The sequence below is a fragment of the Microchirus variegatus genome (genome assembly GCF_963457635.1).
Source record: "Microchirus variegatus genome assembly, chromosome: 1".
In the NCBI taxonomy this organism is placed as follows: domain Eukaryota; kingdom Metazoa; phylum Chordata; class Actinopteri; order Pleuronectiformes; family Soleidae; genus Microchirus; species Microchirus variegatus.
The window spans coordinates 14,830,350-14,844,367 of NC_139802.1; positions in this window are offsets into that span (position 1 = coordinate 14,830,350).

Sequence of the window (14,018 nt, forward strand, 5' to 3'; positions counted from 1 at the left end):
AATAACAGTCAGTGTTTGAAGCTGCTGGAGTCATGTTGCACGGTGGAAATGAGCTGCAGAATGTTTAAAGAGACGCCTGGTAGAGCATTAGAGTGTGTGTGTGTGTGTGTGTAAGTCATACATGAATGCACGTACAGAGTCGTGCAGCACTGAATACCAATGTTTTTTTTTTATTGTAACTTTTTTAAATTTACTTGCTCTGTCATTCATTCTTTAATGTTGTCATTCGTTTGTTCAACTTTCATACCTCATATTTACCACAAGTTTGGACTAGCTGTCAACAACTGTCCCCTGGTGGACTATGGGCTTAACATGAAGACATTAAGACGACAATAAACATCAGACATACTGTACATAAAGTGTGAATCAACCAAACTTTTTAGTGTTAGGACTATTATAGGATAAACCATCCATCCAAATTCACAATATACTGTAATTCATAACACTTGATTTTTTAAAAATAGCTAAACCAATCACCTCCAAGAGATATGTATGACAAACAGATTGCAACTTTATTTTATTCAAGTGTTAAATATACACATACTTTTTAAGTAAACATTCTTTAAAAGGCGATAATTTCATTTGTTTCCTCTTAACTTGTTTTTGACTACAGTATATTTACAGTATTATTATTATTATTATCTTATATTGAACTAATCATTTGAATCCTGTTTGCTTCCAGCCATTCTTTGACTGCTGTAAAAAAGGCAAATGTTTCACAGTGATTTCATCTGTTACTATGTTTTTCGAGTGTGTATGTTTGCATGTTCTCTCCCTCTGTGTGTGTGTAAGTGTGTGTGTGTGTGTGTGTGTGTGTGTGTGTGTGTGTGTGTGTGTGTGTGTGTGTGTGTGTGTGTGTGTGTGTGCGCGTGTGTGTGTGTGTGTGTGTGTGTGTGTGTGTGTGTGTGTGTGTGTGTGTGTGTGTGTGTGTGTGAACTCCGATGGTCTTGGCTGGCCCTCTTCCTCGGCCCCCATGGCCCCTCTGGCTCTCTGGCATTGACTGTGGCCTGTCCATCTGCCTCCCACTGTCTGGGTCTGGTGGGACAGGGGAGTGAAGGGGGGGTGTGCTGTGGAGGACTCCCCACCATGAAACACCCTCACCAACCTCCAGGCCAGCTGCTCCAGCCCCAGAATCTGCACAGCACCGCCAGGTGGGCCCCAGGACACACAGTTGGACCCACCACATAAAGTCATACAGCAGAGCACACACACACATACACACACATTATACCTTATACACATATGCTCAGTAAGCCTCTTTACAAATGGAAGTCGTGAAACACACATGGTTTAAGGGATGGTCCACATCAAACCCTCACTCACTCACTCACTCACTCACTCACTCACTCACTCACTCACTGGCAGGCTCAGGTGTTTCCCGCAGTCGCTCATAATGGTCTGAGTTCACAGGGGTGAGACACCCACAGGTGGCGCTGTTTTCATTACTAATTACAGCTTTATTTATTCATTGGCACGTGGACTCTTCCAGATGACTTTGGCTGGCCTGTTCATTCACAGAATAAAGTGTGTGTGTTTGCTCTCCAGGATGTTTCTGCCACCCCCCCACCCCCCTCTTTGGACTCATCCCATTACCTGCATTGTAGTACATACCTCGCCAGTGTAAGTTTTGCCTTTTATACAATCTTTGTTTTGATTTTCTGATAGATCTCAGTTATTTATTCATTATGTATAAAAAAAATATTAAAGATAAATCATTAATGTACATATATACTGTACCTGCTCCCGAGGTCAGTCGTGGTGTTCCACTAGGATCAATACTTGGGCCACTGCTGTTCTTTGCAGTTGGTTGTATCTTTAAAGAAATACGACATAATTTAACTGCTGTGCTGAAAAACACACAGATGTGATCTAAACGACACGCTGCTTGTTGTCCAGTTGGTGAAATGCCTGTCCACATGTCATCACTGAACTACTTTTGACTTTTGACTGTCCAGATGGAAGAAATGTTGCTTCGTTGGTGCAGGCAGACATAAAACATCAGTTGTAATTGATGTTGTTATATTTATTGCTGCAATTTTAATACCCGAAAAGTGCTTTTTGATCTCCCTAAATCCCAAAGTCAATGTTCACAAGCACATGTTTCTTTCTGTCTGCTATATTTGCTGTTGGACAGGTAGTGTTCAGATGACTCTATGAACGATGAGTGACCTGAATGTCTGCTACTTTCTCCTTTATGATCAGAGCTCTTTTTCTCCATATACTGTCCAACGATTTAAAGTTCTCATTGTCAAGTTCCCTTTCACTTTTCAAAGTCCTCGGAGAACGAGTGAGTCTTTGAGTCTCCTGACACCGTGGTGTGTTGTAGCACTGAGACAGAGATGCCACCACGGACCAGACCCTATCATAGTTTACCTTCTGTCGGCCCATTATCTCTCTCCCCTGTGCTCCTCTTCCCCTCCCCTGTTCCTCCCCTTGTCTTCCTCTGGATGTTATCTGCTGCCGCTTATGCCCTAATACCCCAATTGTTGTGCTCTAAAAACAATAATTAGCAATCCCAAATGAGACTGAGGGGCAAATTCAACAGCTTTCTTCTGATGTGGTTCCCCCCCCTTTCTCTTTATCTCCCTCCTCCTTTTTTCATAAGAGCAAAAAGAGGTGGTGGTGGTGGGGGTGTTGGGGTGCCGGGGTGTTGGCAAAGCTTCTTTAAACTCTCTGGTATTATGGAGGATTATTTTGTGCTGAGATCCTGGCTTGTGTGTGTCTGTTTTTCTTTTTTCATCCGCTCCCTTTCTCTTCCTGGTTGTGGCAGACACGCTAGGTAAACAGTTTGTGTCACACTTGATTGCGTTTGAGAAATTAAAAAACAGGAATGACAATAGGGCAGGGCTGGAGACGAGGACTGGGGGGGGGACACTGCCACCATAAGACCTTGGCTCTTCAGGGACCCCTGCTATGCCATTTTTGACAGAGCGGCCCTCGCAGCTACGACAATACGAGACCTCGTCCTTCAGAGAATACTTCTCGCTTCCTAGTCTCTGAGTCTATCTGCACTGGGCCATCTGCTCTGCTTCTTCCTCCTCCTCCTCCTCCTCCTCCTCCAGTTTGAATCTGGCTCATTTATTTAAGTGTTTACAAGCACAAACACTGCCAGGTTGATAGTGTGTGTGTATGTGCGTGTGTGTGTGTGTGTGTGTGTGTGTGTGTACACGCAGTGAGTTTTTCTAGACATATTCCCATTGTGATTCACATACAGTCTGTGTATATACACATAGTGAGTGCAACATCTGTCCCTGCCCCTGAAATCAGTGCTAGTTACAACAGTTATAATACAGTCAGGCATTTACAGTTTACCCTAAAGCTCAACTTGTAAGGGAAATGTTGCAGAAGGTTTCTCAACAAAAAGTGACTCTCTCTCTCTCTTTTAAAAAGTAGATCTGTAGAAAACAGGTATGGAGGATCTATGGATGAGACAAAACCATCCATCCCCATAGGGGGCAGTGTAATACTACAGAATAAACCTGATGTTAAGACATGATGATTTTACTGAGTGAAGGTCTGGGAAAATGTGTAACATACGTTATAGTCACAGCGAACTTTGAAACCCCTGTGTTAAAAGACGTCAACAATGAATGTGACAAAGTGAAATGAACCTGTGACAAAGCTGAAGCGTGACTTAAGCTTAAGCCTGAACTCTAAAACACAGTTTAATATTCAAGTAAAGACAAAGACATTTAAAGTCACTACATATAATTGTTCAAATCACAGTCATTTAAACATTAATTTGAGATCGAATGTGAACATAAAGTTTAAACTAAAATGAACTAAATAAAAGTCATCTTTGTAAAGGAAAACTAGAGGATAGTGCTGACATTTTCTTAGTCTCACTCAATCATAAACATCATCTATAAATCATGGTTTGAAAACATTATAATATCTTTTCACTGGAACGCTGTAGTGGAAGGCAGAAGTGGTTAATGCAGTTTAACTTGGTATATTCATGTTATAAAACTTTTTTCCTAATCTTCATTCTTATGCAGCAAATTATTTGAGGTGCCTTTTCACACCCTAACATGGTTTTAGTACATCGAATCTTTATGTTTATGAAAAAAAGCCTACTTTTTTATTCAATTGTCAAGTTAAATATTTATCTTTTTTTTTTTAAAACATTATTCATGTCGTTTTCGTTTGGCTTTTCAGTTATACAGCACAGGTGTAAATATTATAATGAAAAAAATCTGAATTGCCAATTAGCTGCCTCAGTTTCTCACGTTGTCATGTTTGCTGTGAAAAAACGTCCCAGTTGCTTTTCAGTTCATCCTCCTTTTTATTTGGGTGCAAAATTTCCAACCCATGTTAGTATGACCATCGCAGGAGACCTTAACATTTCACACGTGTTTACATCAGTCTCTGAGAGCCTTGCTCCACTTCATTTCCTCTACTCTTGACATTGTGCTGAAGGATTTACCGACGGTCGGCCAGAGCCACAATGTCTAGCTCAAAGCCAAACACGACCGCTAACCCATTCATCACTCTCGGCTTCCTCGTGTCCGTTTGTTTTCTCCCCGTGTTACAATCAATCATGTTTAATTCAATAGGCCTAACTTTGCTGAATCAAATCTGGAGTCGTGGATAACACTTTGTGTTTATCCGTGCAGCTCGTTGGCTCGTGATTATTTGCATTTGACGATTTAGAAGGAGTAAACCTGAGACAGGTCTGTTCCACCCAAACTGTCACGCGTCACACTTCTATCGAGGGACCAGCCTGCACCGGCCTGCTCGCAGGCCTCCCCTAATATATAATCTGTTGTTATATTGTCACCGCGAGGAGCACAACCGCCAAACCCGCAGAGACACCGCTGAAATTCATTAATCTAATTAAATATGTCGTATTGCCCAAATGAGGCGCTGGTATGGCTTTGCTGCAGGATAAGTGCAAAGTAAGGCTCGGTCCCACCAGAGCATCGTGGAGCCCACATGTGCTAACGCGACCGCGCTTCATTACACTCTTAATTACCTATTGTTTCTAACTAGTTGGTGGCGTTTTAATGAGAATCTACAGGCAGTTAAATGTAATCTAAATTTTCTAATCTACTGGTCCATTACCAAGGAGTCAAAATGTTATTGGTTTTGTGAGTAATCAGACTTTTAAATGGTGCTGATATCACTCCCGGAGGGCAGGGAGTGGGTTTTGACTGTGTTATTGAATTCAGATTTTCCTTTTTTTTTTTTTTCACGCCTCCCTCTTCTTCTTCTTTTCCTTCTTTCTGGGAGCTGAGAGGATGGCTTTTCTGTTGCGGCTGGTTGCTCGGGTTGAAGAGCATGTCTGCAGTTCCGGTTGGATCACAAGTTTTTCACGCTCGTGGGTCACCATGGCGACCTCTTCAAGAAAAAAAATGTGTGTGTGTGTGCTTTTGTTTGCATTTTTTCTTGCGTGTGTTTGTGCCTCAGTCAGCCTCACTGCTCTGCTGTGCTGTCACCTGCAGCCAGATAAGCCACAGGATTTATCACCCAGTGAATTGCCTTTGAGTGGTGGATAAAATGGCTCCAATACATTCTCATGTGAAAACGCTGCGAGGTTAATGAGAGCCAAATTCACAGAGGGCTAAATCTATTAGGTTTTCATGGATGGAATCAATCAACATGCACCACACCGGTTGATTTGTCATATTGAAGCATTGCCCGTTTGAATTCCAAAACATAGTCCTCCTTGCCGAATGATTCACTTTGATTTTGATTGCCTCTTCATCACGAAGATGACAGCTATGAACTAATTTTCTTTTCTATAATGTTACACACTTATTAGCTCTGGCTGTCCTTGGCGGATGATTGATTCTCTCCTGTTGTGGAGCTACAGTTGGATTTTCCTCAGATCTATTCAAACAATCACAATTTTTTTGTTGTTGTTGGATTACAGATTTGCCTTAGATTCAACTTCTAAGGCAATTCCTACCTCATGCATATTGTATGGATGGATTGTCCTGGTACCAAGTTGCTGAATATAATGGTCCAAAGAGGAATTGTTTGCTGATGGGGGGGGGGGGGGGGGGGGGGACACTAGTCTTGGCTCCATCCAAAGGTGAAAAAAGGTTCTTGGCTGGTTTATGGTGATGGGAAAATTGCAGGAATGTACCTTTTTTTTCAGGGTGTACACTCCACTATTGACTCAGATCGTCTCCTCTCCTTATGATTCACATAAAAACAGCATAATCATTGTGTTGTTCTGGTGGGATGTTATGTTATTATGACCACACAGAACCAGACTTTTCTGTGGGCTAAGCTATCTGTGACATGGATGTAACTTCATAATTAAAGGTGAATTATGCAATAAATCTAAAGCAACTGGCCATAAATTGCTCCTAATATGTCACAGAGACTCAGGAATAATGTTCAGATAGCAAACTGAACTCACCAACAACAACATTTTTTTGCAGACTGCAAATCATGTTTATGTTTTGAAATCATGTTTTGGCATGTGGCGCCACCTACTGCCGTCTACCAATCATTGCAGTCAGTAGATTCTCAGCTGCTGAGCAACCACGGGTTGCCAGTTACGACTGAGCTACAGTGGCAGAGAAAACGAAACCTAAAAGACCTCGGTATATTGAATTTGAGTGTAGCAACTGTTTTTGGCCACATTCTTACATATGGCGCCTTTAACATACAGGCACATTGACGATATTAATCTGTTAATATAACCCTGATCCATAGAGTGATAGATGGTCATATTAGACAGACATAGTTAGAGTGTATTATCTGAACCTCACAGGAAACCTCCTGTTTGGATGCCATAATAGTGAGTATTTTTGGTGTCTGGTCACTGAGTCCATGTGTTGATTATTGTTTAGTGTGCTGATGCTGGAGTTGATAAAAAAAAAAAAGATTTCCAGCAGCTCAGGTCTTTTGAATTGTCAGATCTTTTTTTTCCTTTCTTTTTCAGACAGCACCGTGTACAGCCGTGTGAAAGCTGGCAACACCTTTATTCTCTGCGCGCGGACGCTGTGATGCATCACAGAGGAAAATGTCTAATCATCGCGGTGGAAATACAAAAATGAACGCCGCATTTGTCTTGGGTGTCTCGTACCTTTCTCTCAGTGTGGTGATGGATGACAACCTTGGTGTTGAGCGTGTGTGTGTGTGTGTTTGTGTGTTTGTGTGTGTTTGTCTATCGTGGCGGTGCAAAGTGACCAGGGACAGGCACCAACAGAAAAAGGCCCTGTCCTCCAACTAATGAGCAGCATTATTCAAATGGAGTCTTTGTTGTCAGTGCACTGTGCTGTAGTCTGCACAGTGCTGTCACAGGCAGCATCTCCTGCTGCATCCGCTCCTCATTTCAATGCTCGACCAGTTTATCGCCTATTGAAATGCACGTGGGAAAATAAGGCACCTTGAAAATGTTGGCGATTCATATTTCACTCATTTGACTCCCCCCTCCCCCCCGCTGCAGATCATCTCACATGATCTCTCTGTTAATATTCACATCTTTTAACAATTTTAAAATGATTTTGTTGCCACTGCAGGAATCACATGAAAGACAGTGCCAAGGAGGATTAAACCCTCTGTGCTGCCAATACATGGTGTCAGCACAGGCTCAATCAGCAGGTGGGCACTGAGCAAAAAGGCATAAAAAAAAGACAGCAAACACAAAATGTCAACAAATAGAGGAATATCACCCAGTTTGTCTATCACACTGTGGAGTCACATGGAAAAAAAAGAAAAAGAAAGAGAGGAGAGGGCCTTTCAAGGTCTGTGCCAGTTGACAGGAGGAACAGCAGTGAATAAAGGAGGAGGGGGGGAAGATGGGAGATGAAGGAGGAAAATCTGCCTCTCTACAAAGAAGGATGGATGGATGGAGAGAGAGAAAAAAAAGGGAAGGCAGGGTTGTTGGAGGAAGCTCCTCCGGCCGAGACCATCTCCAGCTGTCACAAATCATTTCTGCTCGGGAAGTGAGGGGAGGCGAAATGTCAAAATATTTGAATAAATTCCACAGAAGCCTGTTGAGAGTGGGGCGGTGCGGTGAGAGGGGTATTGTTAGCACCAATGGGGTGGAGAGGGGATGAGAGGGTTGGGGAATAGAAAGTGAGGTTGGGGGGGGGGCAGTGGTTGAGTGGGGGGGGGGGGTGAGGTGGCGTTGCATGTGAAATAGTCTTCATGAGCCTCTGGAGGAGGACGAGCTAAATGGAAATCAAAGGTTTGGCCACGGCATTGATATTTTGACTCGTTTTTCTCCCTCGGCTGTGAATACAGATATTATCAATGACGCAAAAAAAATCACGCAAAAAAAAAGATATGCAGATAAGTTTGGTATCCACAGTTAGTGACTTTTAGACAGCTTGAGTCTTCTTGCCTCCACTTATTATCCCTTATATTATATTATGAAATTAATACTTGTAAGTGTATATATCTTCTACAGTTGTGTTCTTCTAGACTTCAGTAATAATGTGAATCAGCTTCAGTATACTGTAGCTGTCTAAGTATGTTTAAACATGTCTTATTCAGTGCATCATTTGATGAATAACCTGGCATCCTGCTGGTTTTATACTGAGCATGTTTATTTATCTTATCTGTGTATAGCTTCTCCAGTGTTTTGGAAGAGTAGGGTGAGGTGAGATGTCACTTAATCTAGTGATGATTTAATTATTTTCATAATTTCCTGTGGTTTTTAAAATTTCTGCTACGTTTGCTTTTTTACTACTAGTGCAGTGCCCGTAGGAAGTATGTATTCCTATAGTGGGAGCTGAACAAGATTTTTCAGTTATGGTAATGCATGATAAGGACCGTAAAGGCTAACATAATACAAACACTGTGCAACCTCATTAGACACAACACACATTTTTTGAATTTTTGATCAGCATTGGCGTGGCTGACAGTCACAACAGCTCGCTACGCTAATGCTGATCGAAAATTGAAACATTTGCGTTGCGCGGTGTTTGTATTATGTTAGCCCTACGCTAATGCTTATCGTAGCCTCGCTAGCTTACCTTTGGAAACCGGTTCGCCAAGTTAGCCGCAAAATAGTAGCATGCTAATGCTAAATAAATATGTGCTTGTGTAACGGTGAACACCGACTTCGTTGTTTCAGTATAACACCATGTTCTGCGTTGAACTGTGTGAAAATGTATCACAGCGCAACTGCTGCTGATGAGCCGCTGCCTACCGCCTGGTCTAACGTGATAAATCCGCGAAAGTGCAGCGTGATAAAAATTACTCCAAAAATGTGAAAATCAAGGATGCACACCATCGGGCCATGCTCAACCCATATCCAAAGTATTAGGGCGATCTGACTAACGGTCAGTGAGATATGCCTGTCACAGACACACACAGACGCAACTTGCTTTATAGATGGATTAAGGTCCACATCATCCCAATTACTACCGATAGTTCATTAAAATATCTTATTGATAAGCTTTTGCAGTTTCTAATATGCACCTGATCCTAAGGGATAACAGTGTTCTTCTATATCCATGGGCAGCCTGTGTTTTCTTTATCCCACAGGTCTGAAGTTATGCCAGCATCACCATGAGCTAATGTTTACTTTATTTTAATTTCCCTCTGCCCCCCCATTAATATTTATCATACAAGGTGAAGGGTGAATTGAAGACAGGCTCTGATGATAAAGGTCTGATAATGCTTGTTTGTTCAAAGTCTCTGAATGCATGTTCTCTATCAGCCGGCGTGCGTCGACTCTCTTTGTTCAGATGCTGTGACGTTCCCCCGAGGTGCATTAGAAGTCACAGGGTCAGCGTCTCCTCTGTTTGCTTCTGAACTCACCAACACTGTATTTAATTAGGCCTCTAATCAGCCGCTGAACACACAATAAAATGAGGAAATCTCTATCTGTTTACCTCCACACACACACGCAGTGAACAACTGTGTGTGTGCAAATTTGCATGTATAGCTAGTAAAAAAAATAATAATAAAAGAAGTAAAAAAAAAAAAAACATTTATCAGGTGAGAAGATCAAGGTCATGACTCCTCTTCACGTTCCGATTCCATGAAACCAATTAAACTGTCAGTTGGTGAAGTTCAGTTGGAGGACACAGATTGGGAAAACAATACCAGATAACAGCTTGTCTCCGCTATCTCTGACTGGGGTTTCTTACAGCAGTAATTATATTTGCAGATTCTTTCACCAAGCCTAAAAAAAAAAAGCTGGGGATGTTTTTGAAACCAGTCGGATAAAAAAAAATAAAAATCCAAAATGTTCTATTAAATGACATTATCAGTGTCTGGAAGTAGAATTTCAGATATTATTTACACAGAGGGGGAATTAGGCACGTAAACATTCACATGAAATACACTGTTATGTAGATTTATATTCACCAACCTCTTTTTGGTACAATATCTAATCCAACCACATGTCAGCAAGTATAAACTGTATATATATATATATATAAGATCACCTGCTGAAGTTCAAACTGAGCATCACAATGGGGAGGAGAGGTGATTTAAGTGACTTTGAACGTGGCACGGTTCTTGGTGTCAGACGAGCTGCTCTGATTAGACGGGAAACTGCCGATCCACTGGGATTTTAACTCACAACCATCTCTTGGGCTTAATAAAATATGGTCCACAAAAGAGAACATAAAATCCAGGGTAGCAGCAGCAGTAATTTTTTGGGGGAAAAATGGATGCCACAGGAAATATTCACAATTTGATAAAGCTCTTGCTGCATGTAAATGAAAATACTCTATATTATTGAACCTTGGATCTTATGGGATTGTTCAAAATAAAGCTAGTTATCAATTAATTTAAAACACAATACAACTTTGAAATTATTTTAACACCAAAACAGCAACGACATTTTAATTGTGTTTCTTTATTTCAATCCTTTACTTGCTCACTGTTGCACTTTCATTAACACCAAAGTAAATATTTACCTGACTCTGCTGCATATGCTGTCAGTTCTATGCAGCTCCTGTTCTTGCACACTTCAACCGCCCAAACAGGTTTTGCACTACACTGACATGCCTAAATGCATAATACATGTCAGACTGTCGGGATATATTTAAATGTATGTGAATAATACATTTCCTGCCACCTGGATGTCATGTTTGAAATGGCAGTGACCATGCGACGGTCTAAGGGTAAATTATGCTGTACTGTGAAAATCCATTTATAAATCACAGGCTTTTTACAACTCCTCTGTGTGTGTGCTCTCAGTCCCCCGGTGCATAAACTAGGACAACACCTCACAACGTGCCGCTGTAAGTGGAAGCGCCTTCTTGAAATGGGAGGTTAGCTGCAGAGTGAAGCTGCCGATCACTGCCTCCATCTAATCAGAGATGAGCAGGCACGTATGGATATTCTCCGAGGCTTCATGGGACACAGCCTGACTGTGCACCAGCTGAGGAAGGCACTCATACTGTTCTATACAAGCAATTACCGACCCCTCTACCTCTATGCAAAAAAAGTAAAGAAGAAGAAGAAGGGCAGCAGACTCGTTATTTAACTGGCTTTTGACAGCTGGGGCATAGCATGGGACCAAGTGTGTGAGTGCATGAATGTGTGTGTGCGAGTCAAAGAGAAAGAGATTGTGTGTGTGTGTGTGTGTGTGTGTGTGTGTGTGTGTGTGTGTGTGTGTGTGTGTGTGTGTGTGTGTGTGTGTGTGTGTGTGTGTGTGTACACATGTATTTACGCATATGCTTATGTGTGTGTGTCCATCCCCATTTACATTTGTGTGTGTTTGGCCATGTGCGTGTGTGTGTGTGTGGGGCACAGTGGACCAGAACAGAGCTCTGACAGTAGCAGGACTGCTGCTCGCTGATGCTTGCCTGGAGGAGCTGACAGCGGACCAGCCTGTCAATCACAGAACATGCCCACTAGCCACCTATTCACATTGTCCAATCTTGTTAACTCCAAATCTCTCTCTCTCTCTCTCTCTCTCTCTCTCTCTCTCTCTCTCTCTCTGTGTCTCTGTGTGTGTGTACTTGTATTTGTTCCCTCTTTAGGAGCTTTTCTTTCCAAGACACTGACCTTGTCAGGACCACAAGACCTCATAGAGACCAAAGCCTAGTCATAATGAGGCAGATTCTAATTTCTGAGGGACTGGTTAAGTTTAGGGATGAGATTTGAATCGTGGTTAGGGTGATGTCGAGGATTAGGCATTAACTGATTATAGTTAAAGTTAGTGATACGCTGTTTGATGAATAGAAAATTAATATAAGTCAATGCTAGTTGCAGGGACTTCTCTCTCTCTCTCTGTGTTGTGCATTATACTTTCCTCTGAGTTGCTGATGTGTTACTGTTTCAGCAGCATGTATTTGTTTCAGTGATCGTCCATTACAAAGTGATGAAAAGCTTTAGTATAAATAGTTCTTAAAACATGAGAGTTAAACTTGCAGAAATTGCAGAATCAACACAATCAAAAGTAAAAGTGGTTATTGTTCATCAGAGCCAGGCTTTCAGCAATAACTAGTATCACAACAGTAGTGATCAAATGCTTAAATTGGAACATTTTTATTAGACATATACACTTTTAACTACACTTTGATTGCTGGTCAGTTAATGCTATAAATAATTTGTTTATATTTTAACATGTTCAGAAAAAAAAGTTAAATTGACTATTCAACATTTTCAATGTTTATTACAGTAAATCCTAATTGAAGATATTTAAAGTGATCTATCCCCCCTCTGCTATCGGCCAAACATAGTTTCACTGAGAGAATGAGATTGTAGGCTCAAGTAGTAAAAGATAATTATCTCCTCTTTTCTCCTTTAATGGACGTCTGCTAACGAGAAAAGGACTTGTGATCAGTTACCTGTGGGTCTTCAGAGGAGACAAGTTCTTTTGGGTTTGACAACAGACCCTCAGTGCACTGCAGAGACACAGACACTGGACGAGACATTCATCTGAGCAAATGTAAATATGGTGAACACAAGATCAATTTAGAGTGATTTAGAAAGCAAAGATAAATCACCCGCAAATGTAAGAATGTGTCTCTCTACATTTTTGAAAACGTAATGCCAATATCAACATGTCCTCAATTTGAGGGATGTTAAATATCTACACACTGTCAAATTTAGTCTATTACTGCCTTGAGGCCTGAAATTAAATCTAAAACCAATTAAATCTTGGTCCTCCGTTTTATTTGAATTCTCTAATCAGAAACCTGTGAAAACAGTTAATTTAATCAAATACACCATTTCAATTTGGTATCCACAAAAAGGGATGTGATAACTGTAAAGTTATAAATTATGGATAAGACTAACAGGGACATGCTGTGCTTGTTGTATTGCAGTTTTCAATATTTCAAATAAAAGCTGAAATACTTCACAATAGTTGTAGTGAAACCCTCAGTATGTAGTAAAAAAGTAAAAAAGTAGTTTTATGCTATATTTTTTTCTACATTCCATTGATATCAGTAGCACAGCTGGACCCGTGATCTGTGGAAATAACAAACATTATACTCTACGGAATGTTGTTTTATTGAAAATTGACAAACAAATTATACAGTGTGACAGAAAATAACAGTTTGAAATTAACAACACAGACAATAACAGGACTTGGAAGCAATATAAAAGAGTATATATGTATACAAATAACACATGTTAACATAAATAAACAGATAAAAACAAGTAACAAGGGTTACATCTGGACAAAATTATATTGAAATGGGAGCACATACTGTCATTACAGCCTTTTGGATTCCAACTGAAGATATTGTCCTGAGAAATAATTCAAACTTTATAAAACATAAAAAAGTGGGGTTTTTTCTTCATAAATATGGAGAGGTGAATATGAAACTACCCTATAAATATATATAATAATGCTATACTTTTCTACAGCGTTGTGCACTGCTGACCGGATGTTGATCTTTTGTCTCACGGAAGTAAAGGATATTTCAATGTTGCTACGTAACTTTACAATTCCAGAGAAACTCAAATCACATATTTATGTGTCAAAAAAAGGGTGATTCAGATATTTTATTTTAACTAAAATATGGTGATGACGAGGTGAAATTAAGGCTATTTTGAGTAGTTGATATAGTAGTTGATATTTCTTGATTAATCAATATGCTCAATGCGTTTAACATTGTCCGAGTCTCCCTGAATGCATC